We start from the raw sequence: 11441 nt of genomic DNA on the forward strand, positions 1-11441 counted from the left end.
GCGGCCCTCGCCATCTCTGATCCCGTGGTTGTTGACGTCAACCCCCACCTCTCGGCTGCCCAGAAGAGGGAGCTGCAGCACCTGGTCGGTCAGTTCTCGGATGTGTTCTCTGCTCTGCACCTCATCAGGCGGCGGCTACATAAGCCACGCAAACCCTGCCATCTAGGAGATTCCTCCATGAGACTGAGCACTAACTCGCCCTCTCATTTTCCCCACAGAAAGCAGCGTGCGACCGACCAGCCCCACAGGAGCACTGCACGGACCCTCTGCACTGGGAAGACGGAAGAGAGCACTCACGGCACCGGAGCACCTACCTGGACCTTTCTCACTAACACCCATCACCCCAATAAATCCACCCTCCGGTGTATTGATTGAGATTACTTGTCGTGTGATTCTTCACCCCATTACAATATATATATATATATATATATTAGTATATACACATACATATAGTGTGTGTGTGTGTGTGTGTGTTTAAATATTAAAAAAATATAAATAAAATATGTAAAAATATACAATCTACTCCACAAACCTGCAGTTTTAAAGTTTATGTTTTTCACATGAACTTGTGTTTCAAGTGTCCTGCATTTACACACTTATGAATGGTAAGTTGTTCTGTGAACGGGACGGTTTATGAACTAAAATTGATATTAAATACAATGACTGTGTGAACGCAGGCTGTGCGTGTGCATGTGTTTTTAGCTGAAGAAATGACTGTTTGTGCTTTTATTCCCAGGGTACGTTATTATGTCCAACACACTCACATACTCACTTACACAAACATATATTGATATGAAACAAATGCAAGAGGTAAGCAGCAGCCAAACAGCTGTATGCAGGGGGTCAGCTGTCCACCGCACAACTCTCAATACATAGAGGCCAAACTGCAGGTGCATCACTTTCCAAATAAAAAAATGCTGAATGTAAAAAGACTTACCAATATATACACTTTCAACATATCTCAATATATACATCAATGATTTCATTGCATTAAAGCCTAGGTCTTCAACCATGCTTTTGGGGACCCACTGTCCAGCAAATTTGTTTTCTAACATTTTTCAGCTCACCTGGCTAATTTCATTGCATTAAAGCCTAGGTTGCCCATTGAAGACAACCATGCTTTTGGGGACCCACTGTCCAGCAAATTTGTTTTCTAACATTTTTCAGCTCACCTGGCTTGTGATTTTTTAAGTGATCCCGAAGAGCTTGATTAGCTGGTGCAGGTGTGTTCGATTAGGTTTATAGCTATGCATTAGATAATTGTTGGGGTTGGAATGATAAAACAATATAGATACTGTTCAAAATGAAGACAAAAAGGTCTTTTTTGGTAGTGAAACTTTAGTAGAACAGTTAATATGATAAACTACAACTGTGGTTACACTGAAAAAGGTAGGAACTAAATGAAGTGCTTTGATTCAAATCAAAAATATTATTTAACATCACTGAATCAACTTATATAGATTAATTTATGAACAAACAAACAACAATTTTTTTATGGGTGGTTAAATCAGGTAGAAATAACTCTTTTAACAGTGTACTGTATTCTTGTAGGACATTATAGTTAACTAAAACTAAAAACATGTTACTTGAAATAAAATAAACATTAAGATAAAATATACAAAAACTTAAACTTCTTTTAATTTAAGCTAGTTGCACAGGAAACATTTTTCATTTTTATTTAGTTTAACCTGATGTAGTAAAATAACTCAAACTGATAAAAATCTAGCGCAGCGTTAGTTCTGGCAGGTCACGTTAGTCAAGCTCGCATCAGCTGACTCTCAGCTGATCCCCATCAACCTATGGGAATACGACACCTATCTAAACATTCATATATAAGGTCCCTCAGCATTATCAGCAGTTTTCACATTGCTCAATAGCTAATTACCCTCCTCCATCCCCAGCTCCTCCTCTGTCAGTCAGGATTCAGCCTTCTGATTCTCCTTTGAATCAGACTAATTTTAAAATGTGTACATAAAATTATTGAACCTTAACGATATCTGCAATACATTTATGTTGGTTCTGTTCTGTTTACCCTGGGGGGTTATCGCTGCTCTCCCTGCTCTCATCCATGCTAGGCTTGGCATCTTTGACGATAGTGGTCCTGACAGAAATGAATAAAACATATACAGATCTAAAATATAAATCAATAACTAAAAAATGACAAAAACACACAACAAAATTGAAAATGTTTAGTGATACTAAAATAACACAGCTTGAGGTGGACTGACTTTATACATCCACTAAGAATGACCAAAACAGAGCAAAAATTTAAGTTTTGAAGAAAGATCCTGCAGTGTTTGTTGCCACTTGTTTTGACATCTAAAGCAATGACCTTCAGACATTTCTTTGGCCTCACTGTACATTCCTCATATTTATGGGGTTTGTGCTATCAAAAGTCGCCGTCACTGTCAATTGTTTTCTATTAACACAACATCGAGACTGTAAGCTACTTGTGCCCCAATTCTACCCTTGAAAATACCCACCCCCTAATCACACACACAAACACACACACAGTCGCATTCACATGCAAATGATGCTTTAATCTGAGCCCTCTAATAGACCACCATGGCAACAGAGATACAGCACTAATGAGGAAGAGGTACAGGTTAATGGCAGTGCGGCACATGAGCGACTCTCTCTCTTCCTCACACACACTTTGCAGCAAAATCCTTATGAACATCAAACCTCCTTATAACACACATCATGCATTAAGAGAGGATGCTGTTAAAAGCCATGTGAAGTGTTAAGAGGCCTGTCAGTCTCACCTTGTCACTGTGTGTTTGACATTACAGCAGACCCAATGCTCATTTACAAGCGAATTAACACCATTAGGCTAATACGTGATTTAGCCAGATTCTATCATTTTAGAGAGAGTGAGGATATGCTCATCTGCAGGGTGGAGACACACACACACACACACACACACACACACATGCGAACATTGCTGTGGGCCGTTATCAGCATGTCCTTGAGCGGAGAATGTAAAGTGAGGTGTGTTTCCCGCGTTCTGTCCCATCCAACACCTGCGCTTTACAAGCAACAAACAGACTCGCGTACCAGAACAGAACAGAGTTTCACTTTGGAATAACTGACTCACAATTGCACATTACAGCTTTACTGCTGAGTCACATGAGGTGGACTGCCAAATAAAAAGTAAAAGTGAGATTTTGAAATTTAAATATATAAATATGTCTATCAAATGATTTGTTATTTTTATTCATCCTTATTATTTAGCATTTGCTTTAAAATGAAAACAAAAGTAGATATAAAATATTTTCAGAAAAAATGTAAATTATATATTTTTACATGAATGGCTAATTCCAATTAAATTATATATATATATAATGTAATTATATATGATGAAAATTAAATATATAATTTTCTATATATAAATATAATATTAATATATTAAATATTATCTATAATTTTCTATATAATATTTAATGAAAATTAAATATATATAAATTAAATATATGTTGTATGTATAAACACAGTTTAAAAAGTTTATTTTATTTTTAATTGAAATCATGATTTTTTAAAATAAATATTCTTATGCTTATGCTAACTAGGGCATTTATTTGATCAGAAATACAGTAAAAACAGAAATACTGTAATATATATTTTCATTTTTACAATTTAAAATGACTGATTTCTATTTTAATATATTTTAAAATGTCATTTATTCCTGGCATGGCAAAGCTGAATTTTAATTACATTTGAATTACATTATAAAATATATTAAAATAAAACAAAACAGTTAATTTAAATTGCAATAATATTTCACAATATTTTTTTATTATATTTTTCATTAAATGAATGCAGCCTTAGCATAAGAGACATTAAAAACATTCACAAATATGTAATAATTCATAACATCAGCATGCATAAATATTTATCAAATAAAGATGCTTTCTAAAACAGTTTTAAATGGAGTACAGCATGTCACTGTAAGAACCAAATGATTGTACCATGTGATGATCCTCATGGGAATCATTACTCCTGGTAATTGCTTTTCAAGGCTGTATAGTGGTCAAAGAAATATTTCACGAGACCAGGTGCACATGATGTTGCTGTAAAACATCCTAAACACTCCAGACAGCATTCCAAAAGACTGAAAACAGTTCTCTATATGAGAACTTTTGGTCACTGGCAGTCCTGTAATGATAGTGTGGCTGAAGTCACGACTCAGCTGGGATACCAGCATCCCTTTGCATCCTCCTTTGATGATCAGAAATGAGTTCCAGGTGTTGTCGTCCCACTCGCCGCATCTGTTTAGTTGTGGTTGCCAATGGCAACGCTGGCACGTGCTCTGATGGCTAGACATAGGGATGAAAGAGGAAAGAGAATGAAGCAGGGAAAAACATAAATGAATGGATGAACAGAAGCCCCTATAATGCATGAAAAGATGTCTGAAACATAAGTAATGATTAGAATTTTTAGCTCCTAAAATGGGACCTAAACTTCTCTCTCTCTCCCTCTCGCTCTCTCTATATATAGGCCTATATATTGTTTTTCAAACAATGGAAAAAGTATGTGAACATAATGAAAACCTAATGAGTTTCCAAAAAGAAAAAACAGGGTCTTCTAAATCAAATCCAAAAGTAAAGTAAAGTCCAAAATTCCAAAAACATTAAGTTATTTTTTTCCAAAAATGCACTTTTGCACAGAAGCGAGTTCTAAGAATTTGGAGGAAAAAAATTAATTTGATGAAAAATGTTTTACTGTAATCATACAGGTTCTTTCCATAAGTAGTACTTTTTAAGATGTCATTATTTGAACAAATGTAATAAATGATTCTTCTAATGTATTCTTCTAGTCATAAATAATTTATTTTGACTGTAGCTAAATAGTTTTTTTTTGCAAGAGAGAGAGAAAGAAAGAAAACTATTGCAAACTGATACATTTTCTTTAAATGCAATTATAATTCATATAACTGAGCCAAAGACATTGATGAATGATGTGATGAATTACATATTTGCTATAAAAAAAAGATCTACAATGCCACGTAGGGACGTCGGCGAATCTTTCTTGAATCTGTTCATTTGCAAGAACAGTCTGAATGAACCGATTCACTAGAATGAGTTGGACTTTCCATCGGTACAGAGAGAGGACCGTTTAGGACAAACTGATTCACTAGAATGAATCAGACATCCAGCTCTTATGAGAGCGAGAGGAGTAAACGATTTACTAGAAAAAAACAGATCTGCCATGAAAGAGAAAGAATCATTTTGAACGAACAGATTTACTAGATCGTTTAGTGCGAATCCATTTATTAGAGTGACTTAGACTTTCCAATGCTACATATGAAAGAAAAAGAATCATTTAGGACGTACCGATTTACTGGAATGATTTGAAATTTCAGGCATTACATTAAAGTTATGTACAGTACAGTACGCACGTACTATTCTGATGACGAAATTCGTGTCACGCGCACTGTACGCTGACCCTCGCGTACGTGTAAAAAGTGAAGTATACTTTGGGATGGCATGGCAATACGTCATGGGCGGGACGACGTATTGACCAGGAAGCTTAAAAGCACGTGCGGTGGAAACAGTGTTAGCTTCTGCTTCTTCAGTTAGCTCTTAGTTAGTTTCTCTGTCTCTCTTGAGAGAGCGTGTGTGTGTGTTGTGCACATCATCACATTCTGATGATGTGTGTTAAGAAGAGTGACAAGCAACATTTTAGATTGTGTGCTCCTTCCTGCCCGCGCTTCATTACGGGCAGTTATACACATGATCTTTGCGTTGCTTGTCTGGGAGCGGAGCACACTCAGTCAGCTCTCCAGGGGGTTGACTGTCCACATTATGAGTGGCTCTCGCTACGTACACTCTGCTCCCGCCGGACACTCTTCGAGGAGGTCGTCTACCAAGGTAGAGTGCACGGCTGCAGTCGTGGGGATTGCAAATGGATCTGGTGGAGGGGTTGGAGATGGATGGGCTTGTCCCTTTTTTGCCCTCACCCACCAGATCTAGCGCTCTCTCTCAGGGATCAGAAGCACGCAAATCGGTTTCTTCCCCTTTGGGAGAGGGCTCAATGCTCCACCTGTCTTCATCTTAGGAGGCTGATGTGGTGGGCATCGACGAGGATGAGACTGTGGACTCGCTACCTCAGTCCATCCAGTATGAGGAGCTGCTGGAGGTAGTGACTCGGGCGGTGGCCAAGCTTAACATTGACTGGCCCGCTGAGAAGCAGGATGAGCATCCTAAGAATAAGTTGGACAAACGCTTCCTGCGTTCTAAGTCACTACCTCCATGCCGGGGCCTTTTGTTTTTCCTCGATTTTCACACCAAGGTGTCTAGATCATGGGGGAAACCTTTTTCAGCTCACATCTTCAGCCTTACGGTGATGAATTATTCAAACATTATGGGGCGGTGGGAGCACGGCTATGGGGCGATGCCTCGAGTACAGCAGACACTTGCGAGCTATCTGTCTCCCGAGTCAGCATTGTCCCTCAAGGCCCTGGTGTTGCAGTGGTTGCTCAGAACCAAGGGGTTTTCTCCGAGGGGCAACCCGCTTTGCATGATCAAGGTCACGCGGCAATGCTTACGTGCCTTAGACATGTGGAAGAAACGTTGGTTCCTGGTTCAAGGCCCGATGTTAGGGGCTCTTTGTCGTCGCGTAACGCTAACGACCTTCTTGGTGCGGCAACCGTCAGCTGGACCCAGTCAACTGCCCTGTTGGTTCAGTGCTGGAGTTCCTGCAGGAACGTTTTTTTGCAGGGTTAGCCCTCTCCACCCTGAAGGTGTATGTGGCGGCCATAGCTGCTTACCACGCCCCTCTGGGTGGTCAGACATTGGGGAGAAACCCGTTGGTTACACGTTTTCTCCATGGCGCCTTGAGGTTGAGGCCTGCTTCACGCTCTAGAGTCCCATCCTGGGATTTGGCCGTGGTCTTAGAAGCTCTCTGTAAGCCTCCCTTTGAACCCCTTGAGGAGGTTCTGGAGAGTTTCCTCACAGTTAAGACTGCTTTCCTACTGGCCATCTCTTGCCTTAAGAGAGTTGGTGACCTCCAGGCCCTCTCTGTGGCCCCTTCCTTTCTGGAGTTTGAGCCTGGTATGGCTAAGGCATTCCTATACCTTAGGCCAGGTTATGTGCCTAAGGTTCCCACAGTAATTCCATGGCCAGTTGTGCTGCAGGCTTTCTGTCCTCCTCCCTTTAGGGACCCAGACCAGGAAAAGCTTCATCTTGTCTGTCCAGTCAGAGCACTGGATACTTATGTCCACAGAGCTTCCCTGTGGAGGAAATCTGACCAATTATTTGTTTGCTTTGGTTCGCCCAAGAGTCTCCCGGTGACCAAGCAGACCTTAAGTTGGTGTATTGTGGATGCAATATCTTTGACCTATGAGTCCTCTGACCTCCCTTCATCTTTTGGGGTCAGAGAGCTCTCTACTAGAAGTGTGGCGGCCTCCAAGTTGAACCCCTTGAGGAGGTTCCGGAGAGTTTCCTCACAGTTAAGACTGCTTTCCTACTGGCCATCTCTTGCCTTAAGAGAGTTGGTGACCTTCAGGCCCTCTCTGTGGCCCCTTCCTTTCTGGAGTTTGAGCCTGGTATGGCTAAGGCATTCCTATACCTTAGGCCAGGTTATGTGCCTAAGGTTCCCACAGTAATTCCATGGCCAGTTGTGCTGCAGGCTTTCTGTCCTCTTCCCTTTAGGGACCCAGACCAGGAAAAGCTTCATCTTGTCTGTCCAGTCAGAGCACTGGATACTTATGTCCACAGAGCTTCCCTGTGGAGGAAATCTGACCAATTATTTGTTTGCTTTGGTTCGCCCAAGAGTCTCCCGGTGACCAAGCAGACCTTAAGTTGGTGTATTGTGGATGCAATATCTTTGACCTATGAGTCCTCTGACCTCCCTTCATCTTTTGGGGTCAGAGAGCTCTCTACTAGAAGTGTGGCGGCCTCCAAGTCCTTTCTCTCTGGAGTGTCTATGCACAACATCTGTAACGCTGCGGGCTGGTCCACCCCGCTTATATTTGTCAGGTTTGACAAGCTCGACATGGGTGCCACGCATGGCTCCTCTGTTCTCCCGTCCTAGCTGTGTAGTGTTCCACACTAGGCAGGGATATGTAAGCATGGCAGAGTGGGTATTCTCGTTCCCAAAACATTCTGACTCAGCACGAGTTCCTTAAGGGGAACGTCTCTAGGTTACGTATGTAACCATGGTTCCCAGAGGGAACAAGATGCTGCGTAACGTTGCCATACTTCCTGCATCCCTGCAATCGTTTCCTTCACTAATCAGAAGCTAAGGTTGTCTCCACCGCATGTGCTTTTAAGCTTCCTGGTCGCTACGTCATCCCGCCCATGATGTCTTGCCATTCCATTGGACTGATTTCACACATGTTTCAGAGCATGGTCACGCAGAGGTGTTCCCAAAGCGTTCAGACACAGCATCTCGTTCCCTCGGGGAACCATGGTTATATATATAACCTAGAGACGATCGAACGGATTCAGCAAAATAATGTGTACTTTCCAGCACTTCATAAAATAGAACAAGAACTTCCAACTTTTCAGCACTACATACAAGCAAGAAAGAGCCGTTTAGGACGAACCAATTCACTGTTTAAATCGTTGAAAGTAGTAGTTTGTTAGTACACAAAGTGTTTTAAGTATAGCCTAATCTGTAGGCTACTTTTAGTTAGCTATTCCCTAGTACTGGATAAAACAATAGATATGTTCAAATGAAGAGAAAAATAGGCTTATTTTGATTTTCACAAATACAGCTAAACGAGTGAACCTTTAGGTGCTCCACGCAGTGAATGCCAGCTCATCCAGTGTTTCAAATGACTTATTTTACCTCAGATTCCCACTGTATCAACCCCCAAAAACACCTACAGTCATGCTCACGTCCCTCTGAAGGAGTTTTTATGATCCTGCTCTGCTCTACACTGGCACAGCATTACATTCACGAGTGGCTGGTATCCTATCTGACATAGAGGGATTTCAGACTGGTTCCAGACAGAGAGGACAGGGTGACTCTGAGTGGAGGTATTTTTCCGAAAGAAAGGATTCCCTGTGAGAGGCTCTTATTACGGTGGAAACCCCCATGATGAGTACAGAGGATTATGACTCACAGAATCATGTCAGTTTGTGTATGAACAGTAGGTGTATGAATGAAACAACTCCCATTACCATCATATAAATATTACGTATGTAAAGACAAAAAAAATTTAAACATTTGTGTATGTACTTTCTGTTTAACTTTCTGTTCTGTGTAGTGACACCATATTTAAATTCACAGTGACTTTTACAGTGACATCATGGCAAATTTTGACCACATGGTTGAAACAGAGTTTTTCTTTGTACTTCTTAGTATTTCCCTATTTCATTGTCTAAACCTAAATTTGAAACTTAAAACATTCAGAATATAACAGGCGAGGCATGACATATTCTAAAAGAGAAATGTCCTTGGCTATTCATATTTGTTTCAGTTATATGAGTGTGATTTATTACTAGGCACACTGAAAATGAAATATAATATATTAATCACACTATAATTATAAATCCTAAAAAAATGTTGATTGAGTTTAAATAATGTACTGTATAGTGCTTTATGATTTGCCTTAGTGTTAAGAATAAATACCTAAAGGCAATTTGCGAGACTGGGTGTTATAGTTTAAGAATTTCCATGGAAAAATAATTATTTGTGATGTACTTTGGGGATGACAAAATCAGCAGTAACCTTTCCTTAAAATAATAGTTTCCTTACACAAAACATTCCATTTCCTGAGAATTACCGATTCAGAGTTCCAGTGAAGTCATGGATTGTATTAGCACAGTATTGGCATATTACAAAATTATTTGTAGTAGGACAGAATAAGAGGATCATTTAAGTGGACCTTAATTACAGTTTAAAGTCATTAGGCTGGATTCTTAAAAGCTGCTTTCTAAACTCCTTTCTCAGTCCAGACCCAGGCAGATTACAAAAGCAAAAAATTAAACAAATAAATCAACATGGTTCCTTCTATCCCTTGTGTGGGCGGGTATCCTACAGAGATCTGTGCAAGAGTTCAGTGAATAATCCTTGATAACATCTGTGCATATGATTCATTATTATACGCTCAGCAAGAAACAGAGAAAACCTCCACTCTTCATAACACATCAGTTGCGATTGCCTGTATAGCATAAGTGAACGACCTAAAACATATACATGAAGATCACAGCTCACAGATGTTCCCCATCCAACCTGACAAAATAGAATTGATAAACAGCACAAATGTACTTGTGCAAATCAGATAGATGAATTCGAGCCATAATTGCTGCCAAAGTCCTATAATTGAATAAATAAAAATATGACCTTCCTGCTGACAGCTGATCAAGATCTGATCAGTCAATACTAATTGATTAACAGGGGTTCAGATTGAGCGGAGAGGTGAAGAAGAAGGGTTATGAAAGGTCAGAAGAACAATTAATAACATTCAACTGGAACATTGAGATTATTTAGTCAAATATATTCTAATATTTTTGTAATCGATCTCAGTGGAGAAATTCAGGAAATATTGCTGCACTATCATAATATATAAAAAAGGGGGTATGTTTGGGTGTGTCTCGGCATTTACAGGGCACTTTAACCGCTGAAGTGCTCTTGTTTATCTGACTTGAGTTGATCTGGGAGTTAAAAGTGGCTCCCTGGAATCCGTCGCCAAGGAAATAAGCAGCTGGAAACACACCAGCACCACTGGGAACATTCTCCAGCTTAAATCTCATAAAGATTTGATACGTCTCTCTGCTGTTGAGCTTAATTCTTGTTTATTGAAATTCATGAATGCTCAGGATTTATTTCAAGGCCTGTACTGCTGAATAATTAAATGTATTCTTTTCTAATCCTCTAAACGTGAACAACAGAGCTCATCATATCAATGAATTTTATCCTTTGCTTTAAGACATAGCAAGTTTGTTTCTGTTCTTGATGTTTAAGAACAAGTTGTGATGAACCTATACTGTGATTATGCACACATTAATTTGTATTAATACACATGATAGTCATATTCAATGTATTGTAAAATAAACAAATAAACTAATTTTAAACTTATTTTAGTTTACCTAATTTCCGAGAAAACATTTCTTTTTCGTTTAGTTTAACTTCATGTACTAAAATAACTAAAAATAAAACTGAAATAAAAATTAAACTAAAATAAAACACTAATATATATATAAGACAAAATCTGGTGAGTTTGCTGGCCAGTCAAGCACACCAACACCATGGTCATTTAACCAACTTTTGGTGCTTTTGGCAGTGTGGGCAGGTGCCAAATCCTGCTGGAAAATGAAATCAGCATCTTCAAAAAGCTGGTCAGCAGAAGGAAGCATGAAGTGCTCCAAAATTTTTTGGTAAACGGGTGCAGTGACGTTGGTTTTCAAAAAACACAATGGACCAACACCAGCAGATGACATTGCACCCCAAATCATCACAGACTGTGGAAACTTAACACTGGACTTCAAGCA

General features: G+C 39.6%; 1 protein-coding gene across 1 annotated transcript in view; it reads right to left on the bottom strand.

Moving 5' to 3' along the window:
* Positions 1 to 4123: 4123 nt before the first annotated feature.
* LOC107670663 (TBC1 domain family member 16-like) overlaps positions 4124 to 11441 on the bottom strand; it is a 12367-nt gene continuing 5049 nt past the window's right edge. The window contains exon 3 of the transcript XR_001632110.1: positions 4124 to 4316. The gene's annotated coding sequence lies outside the window, so the exon portion shown is untranslated. The remainder of the gene's footprint in view (positions 4317 to 11441) is intronic.

Source organism: Sinocyclocheilus anshuiensis, unplaced genomic scaffold (assembly GCF_001515605.1).
Source record: "Sinocyclocheilus anshuiensis isolate Anshui unplaced genomic scaffold, SAMN03320099.WGS_v1.1 scaffold1165, whole genome shotgun sequence".
NCBI lineage: Eukaryota > Metazoa > Chordata > Actinopteri > Cypriniformes > Cyprinidae > Sinocyclocheilus > Sinocyclocheilus anshuiensis.